Source organism: Triplophysa rosa, linkage group LG2, assembly GCF_024868665.1.
Source record: "Triplophysa rosa linkage group LG2, Trosa_1v2, whole genome shotgun sequence".
Lineage (NCBI taxonomy): Eukaryota > Metazoa > Chordata > Actinopteri > Cypriniformes > Nemacheilidae > Triplophysa > Triplophysa rosa.
The window spans coordinates 20,236,724-20,249,648 of NC_079891.1; the positions used below are offsets into that span (position 1 = coordinate 20,236,724).

General features: G+C 39.4%; 1 protein-coding gene across 3 annotated transcripts in view; it reads right to left on the reverse strand.

Annotated features, from left to right (window-relative positions):
- The window catches only part of stard8 (StAR-related lipid transfer (START) domain containing 8), a 75,099-nt gene that overhangs the window by 31,967 nt on the left and 30,207 nt on the right, over positions 1-12,925 (reverse strand). The window lies entirely within an intron of this gene.

Genomic DNA, 12,925 nt, shown 5'->3' on the forward strand with positions numbered 1-12,925 from the left:
TGATTACACAATGAACGTTATGCTTTATTTAAGCTCTTTATTCCTCAAAGAAATTAATTATGTAGTTAATGATTACCAAGATTTTTATCAGTTGATTAAAAAGGAAACATTCAGAATATATCAATTAAACTCGCTTTCATTATTCATATCACCGTGAATAAGACCTGTTCAGTTGACCCCTGATGGGAAACACTAGCGGACCTCAGGTAAATTGAGTTTAAGACCCCTGGCGTATACCGAAACTGAAACAAAAAGAGCTACTGTGATGTAAACAGGTGTCTACGAGGGTAATCTCTAAACCTCAGTATTCCTTTCAAACGTTTCAGTCCCAAATCTCATATTAAACAACTGTAAATTATTGTTAACTGGTGCTTAGACATTGGTAGAAGACTGACTCAACAGCGAGATCCTCGAAAACAAAAAAAAGTGATCGGCCCCAAGAAAAAGCATCCTGACATCATAATATCTCATCAGCATTCATCGAGACACATTTCAACAAATATGAGGAGTGGTGAAACAGATTTCATTATCTAACAGGCAATCTCATTATAAATATTACTTAAAGCTGTCAGATGATGTCTTCTGTGTTGGAATTCAAATACATGAGAAAGATTTCTGAAACGAGAGATTTACATCCCTTTCATTCACATCATTATTATTCCGGTACAGATCTCTACCATTACATCTCTAAGGGCACAAGAGAGATTCCACACTTCAGGTTTAAAAGGAGACATCGAAAGCTCTTTTGTTTTGTTGATGTCAGACTGACAGAACAAATTGTTGTTTAGTACCTACTACAAAACAATAGTAAACACATTAAATATTCTTTTTATGTCAACAATTAACAGGCAAGTGTTCAGTTACAGACTTTTATCAGTAAGTTTGAGGAAGTGTAATGAGCAATAATCCCCGTTTAGGGAGGGAATACAGGAGCTTTTTAATTCATTATAGTGACTTTAATTGGATGGCATAAAATTGAGTTGAAGCCATTTTAGAAAGAAATCTCTATGGACTTTCAAAAACGCTAATGGAAGATCTGAATATTTATTCGACGAAATGACAATTGACCTGTGAACAAGTCCTTTGAATGGCAAAAGCCTTTGTGCAGTATGAAATGAATAACAAAATAAAAGTTTCATAAGCAGGTCACATTAGCATAAACATTCAGAGCATCATCCTCTATCATTCAGGAAAACTAGCCAATCAGATCCATAAGTAGGCTGACCAGCCAATGACATCTCTGTCAATCACAGCACACACTTAAGACAAAAATGAAAAAAGCAACGACTTTAGGAGTTAAATGCGTGTATGTTTGTGAGCAAATCCAAAACACTGAGAGACAGCATGCAAGCTTTGTCATGAACAGAGTTCACCTCATTTATCAATCTAAGGTACAAATGAGCGCAGATCTGTGCGTAGAAATCATCTTACGACAGGGTTCATGTGTGATTCATCAAACATTCAAACAACACAAGATGCTAATCTCATTGTACAAATGATCGTACCTTGATAAATGCGGCGGCTGAAATCAACCTTTACATATCACGGCCCTATAAATTCATGGTGTAGATGCCTAGCCCCTAGATTTTGCGACATGGAGAAACGTAATCCGGCCAAAAAGAGGAACTTTTATGATTTAGATATGTAAACTTGTAAAAAAGATATGTAAAAAAGCAAAATCATAAGAAGTGAAAAACAGTATGTAAAGAGATCACTGCTGCAGGCAACAGCAAACCGAACTCCAGCTGAAGTTTGTATTTTTTAATGGATATTTACTGGACATTTATGTTTTGTAAAAATGACTGCAATTAAATGTGTGTTAAATGTGTAAATGTTTTTTTATACAATTTATGTTTATACAATCTATATACAGTTTTATACAAATGATTTATACAATCATTTAGGTGAAGAGACCTGTCGTGAGATTTGATCGTAGCAACCGCTCACGTCCATTTTGATAAATGGCAAGTTTTGCGTGGAAACGACCATATGCCCAGTTTTCGGTCGTACGCTCATTTCATAAATGAGGCCCAGTGTCTTTGTCTTTAAAGCCCCAGTGAAATCAAAACGAGAGTTTTCTTCCTTTTATTAAAAATGAGTGAGACTTAAGGACGTCAATAAACTGATATCCTATTAAGCGCTGACAAAATTCACATTTAGGAGATATAGCTGTTCAAAACTGACTGTCTGGTACGTGCGCTCAAACAAATCTAGAAATTCCATGACATCAAGCTACACTTCAGCCTCTCGTCAAAGTTCTTGTCCAATCAAATCCGCTTTAGAATCCAAAGAGTCCAGCCCCCCTTCACTAGCAGAGCTGCTGAAGATATCAGCCACTTGTTAGCACATTTATTATTTCCTACATATATATATATATCGATATAAATAATATATATTTCCCAACCACCGCGGTGGTAAAAAACTGCCTTTCATCGCTGTTGGATGATTATGTCACTCCTGAGGTTTGATTTTATTGAAATACAACAGACACTGGACTGGAATGCCGACAATACATCTAGAAATGCTGAACAATTTAAAATTTGCAGCTTTACGTTTAACATACAGAACAAGATACAAGCTGAACTCCAAGGTGAAGGTGCGTCAGTTTCTGATCGCACCACCCGTCGCTTTTTGAGCATGGAAGAAGACCCAGGAGGACTCCACTTTAGAAAGAAAAACATAAAAAAGCCAGACTGGAATTTGCTAAAATTCTTTTTGACAAGCCACAATCCTTCTGGGAGAATGTCCTTTGGACAGATGAGTCAAAACTGGAGCTTTTTGGCAAATCATCAGCTCTACACTGCGTTCCAAATTATTATGCAAATTGGATTTAAGTGTCGTAAACATTTAATTTTATATTGTTCAATTAAACTTATGGATGGTATTGTGTCTCAGTGCTCTTTGGATCACTGAAATCAATCTCAGACACCTGTGATAAGTAGTTTGCCAGGTGAGCCCAATTAAAGGAAAACTACTTAAGAAGGACGTTCCACATTATTAAGCAGGCCACAGGTTTCAAGCAATATGGGAAAGAAAAAGGATCTGTCTGCTGCCGAAAAGCGTCAAATAGTGCAATGTCTTGGACAAGGTATGAAAACATTAGATATTTCACGAAAACTTAAGCGAGATCATCGTACTGTGAAGAGATTTGTGGCTGATTCAGAGCACAGAAGGGTTCGTGCAGATAAAGGCAGAATGAGGAAGGTTTCTTCCAGACAAATTCATCGGATTAAGAGAGCAGCTGCAAAAATGCCATTGCAAAGCAGCAAACAGGTATTTGAAGCTGCTGGTGCCTCGGGAGTCCCGAAAACCTCAAGGTGTAGGATCCTCCAGATGCTTGCAGTTGTGCATAAACCTACTATTCGGCCACCCCTAACCAATGCTCACAAGCAGAAACGGTTGCAGTGGGCCCACACATACATGAAGACTAATTTTCAAACAGTCTTGTTTACTGATGAGTGCCGTGCAACCCTGGATGGTCCAGATGGATGGAGTAGTGGATGGTTGGTGGATGGCCACCATGTCCCAACAAGGCTGCGACGTCAGCAAGGAGGTGGCGGAGTCATGTTTTGGGCTGGAATCATGGGGAGACAGCTGGTGGGCCCCTTTAGGGTCCCTGAAGGTGTGAAAATGAACTCTGCAAGGTATGTAGAGTTTCTGACTGAGCACTTTCTTCCATGGTACAAAAAGAAGAACCATGCCTTCCGTAGCAAAATCATCTTCATGCATGACAATGCACCATCTCATGCTGCAAAGAATACCTCTGTGTCATTGGCTGCTATGGGCATAAAAGGAGAGAAACTCATGGTGTGGCCACCATCCTCCCCTGACCTCAACCCTATTGAGAACCTTTGGAGCATCCTCAAGCGAAAGATCTATGATGGTGGGAGGCAGTTAGCATCAAAACAGCAGCTCTGGGAGGCTATTCTGACATCCTGCAAAGAAATTCAATCAGAAACTATCCAAAAACTCACAAGTTCAATGGATGCAAGAATTGTGAAGGTGATATCAAAGAAGGGGTCCTATGTTAACATGTAACTTGCCCTGTTAGGATGTTTTTGATTGAAATAGCTTTTGATTTCAGTAAATATGACCTCCTAATGCTGCAAATTCAACAAATGACCATTTTCAGTTTTTTACAACCTATGAAATGTTTTCAAACTCTGTTGTGCATAATAATTTGGAACAGTGCATTTTGAGTTTTTCATTTTTTAAATAAATACTGTTGTCAGTGGGAGGTTTGTTCAATAAAATTCCAAATGTACCCTAACTGTTGATTACTTGAAAATTATACTGACTGTCATTTGCATCGACAAATTAGGAAAACCAGAGAAAGATATCATTTGCATAATAATTTGGAACGCAGTGTATGTTCACAGACGAAAAAATCAAGCTTTCAAAGAAGTGAACACCATACCTACAGTGAAACATGGAGGAAGGTCGGTTATGTTTTGCGGCTGCTTTGCTGCATCTGGCACAGGGTGCCTTGAATCTGTGCAGGGCACAATGATATCTCAAGACTATCAAGGCATTCTGGAGCGAAACGTACTGCCCAGTGTCAGAAAGCTCTGTCTCAGTCGCAGGTCATGGGTCCTCCAACAGGATAATGACCCAAAACACACATCTAAAATCACCCAAGAATGGATAAGAACAAAACATTGGACTATTCTGAAGTGGCCTTCTATGAGTCCTGATCTGAATCCTATCGAACATCTAAGGAAAGAGCTGAAACTTGCAGTCTGGAGAAGGCACCCATCAAACCTGAGACAGCTGGAGCAGTTTGCTCCGGAAGAGTGGGCCAAACTACCTGTTAACAGGTGCAGAAGTCTCACTGAGAGCTACAGAAAACTTTTGCTTGCAGTGATTGCCTCTAATGGTTGTGCAACAAAATATTAGGTTAGGGGTCCCATCATTTTTGTCCATGACATTTTCATTTGTTTTATTATTTACAATATTATGTTGAATAAAAAATCAATTAAATATGGAATAAACAATTGTGGATGCCAATTACTTAAGTCAGTTTCAAGTTATTTCAGAGAAAATTGTGCATTCTTCGTTTTTTGTGGAGGGGTACCAACAAATTTGAGCACGTCTGTATATATATTTTAGCACTTTCTAAGACCTTCACAAATCTGTGTGGGTATGTTTTGGGAATCACAGCATAACAGTAAAGGTCCAAAACCATGTGCTAATTTCTAGGAAAATATCATATGAAAAATCTATTACATAAAGCCTACTACAAAAACTGAAATGTACACAATAGCACATTCTCGGAACATGCTGAATATCAATAGATTGAATTTTACAAGCATTAGGCCACTTTTTTCATTTCTGACCCCATCTGAACTTAAAAATCTAACTTTAAACCATACATCTGTAGATCAGGCTCATATTCATGCACATATGAACATAAATGGTCACGTACGCACACTTTTCATTCCTATGATCGGATCAGCTTCCTCTGTTTCCTGTCTCTGTGCTCGGCCCCTTCAACATTCCAGAACTCCCAGACTCCCAGCAGTGCTGCGGGATTTCCCGCCCAGACGCCCACATTTCTACTGCCTATACCACACACTTCAAGTCATCCCACACATAGCCTGACAATCCATTTAAATGCGGATTCCCATCAACACCTGGGTTACAAAGCATGAGTATGAATTCAACATCAATACTGTTCGTTTTGTCTCATGTATATCATAATTTCTACTGCTACGGTTATTTGCCAAAGCAAAACATAGGAATCCTTACATTACTGCTTTAAATAGACGGTATAAAACATGAACAGTTTCCTGTAGCTGTTTCTCATCACTTGGAAGATGGAAACCCCCTAACTTGAGGTGTTCCTTTTTTCCTCTCTTTCTCCACAAACCTCCCCCTCTTTTCCTTTTCCCAACCTCTCCTTCTCGGGTCAATAAACAGGAAGTTTACATAGTTCTGGTATTAAAATGAAGTTGGGAGGTGATGTCGCGGCGGTGAAGTATCCTGACACCATGATGACTGAATATTGCAGTATATATGACCTAGCTTGGTTGGCCACTGTATCATATTATTTTTAGTGCTGTCAATCGATGCTGAACGCGTCAAAGCAACCGTTTCAAATCGTGCTTAAATGGTTTAAAGGCATTTACATGAATAAGAGTGCGATTATATAATGTAACGCTAGACAAAGGATGACAAAATAAACGGATGCTGCATTAATTGCGATAAATATTTTAACGCAATAATTTGAAAAAGATTAATTGCATCCATTAACGCGTTAACTTTGACTGCCCTAATTGTTTTATAACACCTTCACTTTTTCAATATATTTAAACACAGACAAGACAACAGTAAAAAATGGAAAAGGACTGATGCCGGGGTCAGACTTGACTTTAAGCATGCGAAATTCGTTCGGACCGTGGTACGGTCCATTTTTTACATTTCTATACTGAGAGGTCACGCTGTGACGTTTTGATCTTCTATTGGTCTCACGCACTCACGTGACTCGAATTTGCTGGTCAGAGTTCACCAAACTTGAACTTTGCTACGCAGCGAAATATCTTCGGAAGGGCTTGCGTTTCCCATCTGACGCATAATGGAAGTCAATGGAATGAAAAGTCAAGTGTGTCCGCGGCTTGAATGGTGATGCGGTTTCACAATTAGATACTTTTCACTGGTCCAAGAAAATGTCAACATCTAATATCCTACTGTTTAGCAGATGACGTGGAAAATTCACATTAAACATGATCTTACCATGAGATGCATTCAATTAATCTGCTTTAAAAATCCATACAGATTTTAGTCAGAATTGCCCCAAAAAATTCTTTTTATTTTTCTTCATGAACATGAATCACCTTAATCGCTCTCATGTGTCAATACTGTACATAAATCCTCCTGACTATTGGTATACAATGGACACAGATCTACGTCATACTGTATTTACTGCCATACCACCCAGCTTGAGTTTGAATCTTCTCTAATTCTTTCTGCCCAGAGAAATTCGCCTAAGGGATGATAAGAGATCAGTGTCTATTTATGATCTTCATTCTTGCATGGGCACAGAAATGGTGGGCAAGTTTCCTCACGAGAACTGGCCTCAAACGTTTCATTTTGTTTTGATTTTTAAAGCCGTCATCGCTTTCTACCTCAACTGTAAACTCAAGGATTCTTAAAGGTTTCTATTGCAACAGTGCACTCTTACCACTGATGCCTACTAGAAATGCACACTTGATTTCTAGTCATTTATTAAAAGTCGATCTCATTCAACCCCTACTGAAACTCATGTGATTCTAGATTCATGATTCATGTCCATCATACACTTGAACCTGCATCCAGATCAGCTTCACTGGGGTCTTAATAAACCATTAATATGTGTTGTCTCTTTGCTGTGAACATGGAGACTCTGGAAAATCCCTGATGATTTTGTCCTCTACTGAAAGACACATGTACATTAATACATACTGTATTCATGAGCATTGATGTTTTATGTAGACTTATGCTAAGTTTGACCTTCCAATACAGTTAAAGGTCCAGTGTGTAATTACATTTTTGGAGGATCTATTGACAGAAATGTAATCTAATACCCATAACTAGTCTTCAGAGGTGTATAAAGACCTTACATAACGAAAATTAAAATTCTGTCATCATTTAAGCGGCGGGTGTACTTTCTGCATCTGTCTCACGCACAAACGCGTCCGCACAGCTTCTTGACAGGGCTCCAACTATCTTTGCGTGAACGGAAGAAAACGTTTCACAATGACGTTTTACCTCATTTTAAGTTGCCACAGGTCCCTGAGGTCTTACTTATAAAATAACAGTACTTACAATGTCTTTATTTGCAGCTTTGCCTCGTTCAGTCTGGTGGATTTCCATTGAAAACAAAATAAATCCATTGCTCTCCTGTCAGGCTGGGAACAGTGTTCTGTGCTGCTCTGTGCAGCTAACAACAGAACACTTAGCATGCTTTGCTTACTTTTGCCATGGTGTCGGAACTAATTCACATATGTCGCTTGCGAAAAAACAAAAATGGCGGCAGCGCCATGGGTGGACACGTTCAGAAAAGGGGGCGGTAATATTATAATAAGAACGACTACCTACGTCAGAAAGCGAGCGAAATCTGAACATCTCGTTTTCTCACAGGCTTGCAGAGATAGGCTCACGTAAACAAAGTTACTGGATTGTCATTTTTCACGTTTTCTGAGTTGGTAGATGCACCAGACACCCGATTATAGCACTTGAACATTGAAAAAGTCAGATTTTCATGAAATGTCCCCTTTAATATGTTCTTACGGTGATTTTTTGTGTATTAAGGACATTTTTCATCATGTTCAGAACGCAATGTAAAGATAACATAAGTTAATTCACTTAAACTTAACAAGAGCATTCGCCTGTCGTTCATTCTTGTTGTGAACGGATTGGAAATTATTCAGCGCTGTCTCAAGTAATCAACAATTCTGAACTCCTCCGCGGTTAGTTTCATTTTAAACGTCTCAAATATCAAATCGTCCATACTCATGTTAAAAAAATCCATCACAGCAAACAGCGAATCGTAGAAATGCGCTCACGTTGTGTCTGTAAACTTGTCAATGATGAGCTGAGCTGTGACAGACGTGACGACAGCAAGAAACATCAGTCACCCAGCCACACACAGCGTGCAGCTCTGGACTCTCCCCTTCTCACACACATAGACCTACACTGGTGGGCTCGCGATCTACTCGTGTTTACTCGATATAACAACTAGAAAAAAAATCCAAATTGGCAGGTCGCACATGCGCGAGTACTTGTAAAAAACGCTGGCGCTGTCTCAAAAACTGGTCGCAAAATGTGACCATTTAGTCGCAGTCTGGAGCTTCTTGAGCGTACTCAATCGCGGATAGACGAGTTCGATACATGCGCAGTACGTCACCGAGTGGACTCGGCCGATTCATTTTTTTTTCGCGCATGCGCTGTTGTACGCATCCCGTTTCGCGCATGCGCTGTTGTACACGTCCCGTCTGCGCGGAGGACCGTGGACCCTCCGATGACAAAAATTACATCATGCGGGCGGTGCGCAGACGCAAGCGGCCGGACTATACTTTTGCCTTTCCTCACCCTCAAATTGCTCAAACCTGTATAAATGTTGGAAAATGTTTGTTAACCAACAGACCTGGGGCACCATTTACAACTATAGGAGGAAACAAAACTACTATGGTGGTCAATAGTGCCACAGAACTGTTTGGTTTCCCACATGCTTCAAAATATCTTCTCCCGTGTTGAACAGATAGAAATTTATACACATTTTAATCATTTACAGATTTGTGAGTAAATGATGACAGAATTTCCTTTTTGGGGGAACTCTACCTTTAAGGCAGCACATGTGTTTTGGCCAGTCTCACAATTACAGTCTGCTCTACACTTATAACATCTCTACAACCAAAAGACATGTTTGCCACATGAGCTAAATAAAGCTCTTCCAGGAACAGTGATAGAGAGTGTTCATTCAGTGTGTATCAACATTCTTCTCACAGCTGTTTTTAGAGCCCCTTTGAGGTTTTAAAGCATTCATAAGGGTGATGAAATGTCTCTGAATGTTGACCACACAGCCATATAATGGTTCCCCTCAGAAATAAGCTGATTTAACAAACTACAGTATGTGGAAAATAGTACATACACCCCCACAAACATCTTTGAAAGAACCTTCTGTGTTAGGAAAGTGTCAAGGGACCTTCCTATATGAACATCACGTATACATACACAATTTGGATTCATAAAATGTGTGTGCTATTTGCTAATCACACACTGGGATTTATTAAAACAAGGGTGATATGAGAAAGTCTATCACGCAAACATTCAACCATGGGCATGTAGTCTTTTACTAGTATTGATGTCTTACAGACTCCTGTGGTTTAATGAACGTAATCGCAATCGACTGCGCGGATGTCACAATAATGACTACAAATACATCAATGATCTTCAAATACATCTGTCAATAGTTTTAGGGTAGTATTTGTGAAGAAAATGGTGCAATATTTTTTCAATATGGTTTCAGTTGATACATTTGTTAATTGATTTACGTTGGTCTCTATTTCTCTCGTTTTACTGTTATTGTTCTGAAATTAGTTTTGCGACCATGTTGACAGCCGCTGCAACTTGCTGGAACTCAGTAATGTTTCTATTGCTAGTAAAACAAAGAAACCAACAGAAGAATATTTTTTAGAGCCTCATGGTTCACTTTCAATTTCACTGTCTCTAAAGAGTCTTTCTGTTTGTTTTTAAAAGCGACTACTTTAAAAACATTGACTATAATTATATGGATGACGATTCATGACTAAAAACAATGCATTCAAAGAACCACAGGGAACATTGCGCACGACACAAAAACCATCTTACAATGTGTCAAAAATCTAAATCTAAACAGGGCATTTTAATGCCCAAAACATGCCATACTGTATGTATGGGTTTATTTATACACCTCAATACAAATGCAAATTCTATGGATAGTGTCAACACAATGTTTCAGTATGCAAACATTATAACAGTAGGTGATGTCACACCTGTCAACTTTTCTAGCTAAAATCTCACTTCTTACTTGTGAGTCAGCAACAACACTCTCCTTTTATAAATCAATTAAAGGGGAACTCCGGCCAAAAAAATTCTGCCATAAATGACTCATCCTCAAGTAGTTTAACATCTGTAGGTCCTCCATTTTTCCCTAAAACGCAAATTAAGGTAGTTTTGGAAGCTTTCTGACTCCTCCTCAGATTGCAACGCAACCAATCTTCAAAGCGCTGAAAGTGCGTAAAGACATCGTAAAATTGTCCACGCGACTCCGGTGGTTCAGTATAAATTAATATAATGTGACGAGGATGCTTTTTGTGCACAAACAAACAAAACTAACGACTATATTCAAAAACTTCCTGATTTGAGGGTTAGTTTCCAGCGCACGTTCCCGAGAGTCACATGACAGTGCATCTGGTGTCAGCATCGCTCGATGCATGCGCGTTCTGACCACACAGGCTCTATGTCAGAACGCACATGCGTCGAGCGATGCTGACACCAGATGCAATGTCATGTGGCTCGTGTGTTTGGTTGGGTTGCAATCTATAGAGGCAATCTAATCAGAAAATTTCCAAAACGTCCAAAACTACCTTAATTTGCGTTCTGGGGAAAAACGGAGGTGCTAAGTATGTTAAACTACTTGAGGGTGAGTAATTAATGGCAGAATTGTCATTTTTGGCCGGAGTTCCCCTTTAAAGAAGTGCATCTGACATTTCTCACCGATTCCCTGTCATGTTCTGCATTCAAAATTAATTCATTTTGAAAGCAAATCAACGTGATGCTCGCCAACATGAAAATAGCAATACAAAGCGAATCCAAGAATTAGGACGCTTGATCCTGTGAATGTGTGTAATGTGTACTTTATGTTAAAGTGTTGTAAGACGTGTGTCAGCTTTAGCAACAATAAGATTTATATTCAGTAAACATATTGTTCTGCCTTCCTGAGACGTGCTGCTGCTTTCTGGCTTTATTATGCATTTTGGTCTTGGTTATGTTGAGAAATCACAACGGACACAATGGACAATAGTCCTGCTTTAGTTTGCCCCAAGAATTTACACAAAAAAAATCTTGGCTTCAGCTGTTATCCTCAATGTGCTTTCAGCATCGTTGATATTGTCAGTGAATCTCGATTTCTTGCGTATACAGAAAAGCTGCTTCTTTGCTTTTGCAAGTTGATCACTATTCAAATACCCACAATCACATTATGAAAGTTGTCATTTAATGACTTCTACCTACTTGACCCTAAATATAAATATAGCATAGTATGTGCAAGCACGTCACGCATTCTGAGGGGGCATTAGCTGTAATGTAGCGTTAGCAAAAAACGCTATATAACCAAGTGAAGATACATATTTATACAGTCATTTGAAAACCTTCCGATAGGTACACAACCTGGATTAGTACAAAATAACTTCAATAACTAACGTTTGAAACGTCTGATCCGTGATTAATAAGACACCCACCCACTCGCACCATCTCAGCCCCAAACCTCAGTGAGCGGGTGAAAGTGATTTGGAGTAAGCCTGGGTAATCCCTGCTGCACGAACAAAACAAACCAGAATTAGACAGGGAGGCATTTAAATCAGTTAAAACCGCAGCGGGGGAAAGAAACATTAAATGCCCCCATGAGCTCGCAACCAACAGAACGTCTTATGAGCCGAGGGAACATATTAAATCTCATTTCGAATGCTCCGTAATGTTAACAAGTGCATGAGTGTTTACTTTGGGCACTGCAAGTGTGTTGTCTTGTGGGTGACCTTTGGTAAATTGAATTTAGTGTGAACCTGCTGTTTGCTGGGAGGGAGTCTAAGCTCATACTCTGCATGTGTGTGTGCTTCTTGTTCGAAGTTGACAAGTTGCTTGAACTTCTTACCCCATGAGCAGATGGTTCAAGTCAAGATGGCCAAAATGATGTGTGTGTGATACAGTAGAGAAGTGGTTCTCAAACTGGGAGTTGTGGCCTCCTTGGTGGCTCTCAGATGGATCCAGGGGTCCCACAGATTTTAAAGTCAAAATTTTATACAAATTTTGTGGGTATCTTAGAAATGTTCAAAAGTAGGCGGGTCATGTGCCCCTCAGAGTAAGAATGGTTGCTACGCCTCCGCGTTTGAGCATATTTCTGGTAATTCTATAACGTCTTTGTATTTCTGATGAGCCCGAAAGGTCATAGTACATTTCTACAGTCACGGCGTGTTCCCGCACATTTCTAAGTCTGTGTGTGCGTTCTGAAAAGTCTTTATGTTTCTAACGATTCTGTATTTTTGAGTCTTTGTGCATTTCTAAGGTCTCTGTGTTCTTCAGAAGACTCTCTGTATTTTCCAGAAACGTTTCTGAGGAGTCCTTCTGTTTCTCAACACTTTGAGTATAAGTCCGTTCCATAAGAATAAAAGTGTATTTGTGAACAAGCTGA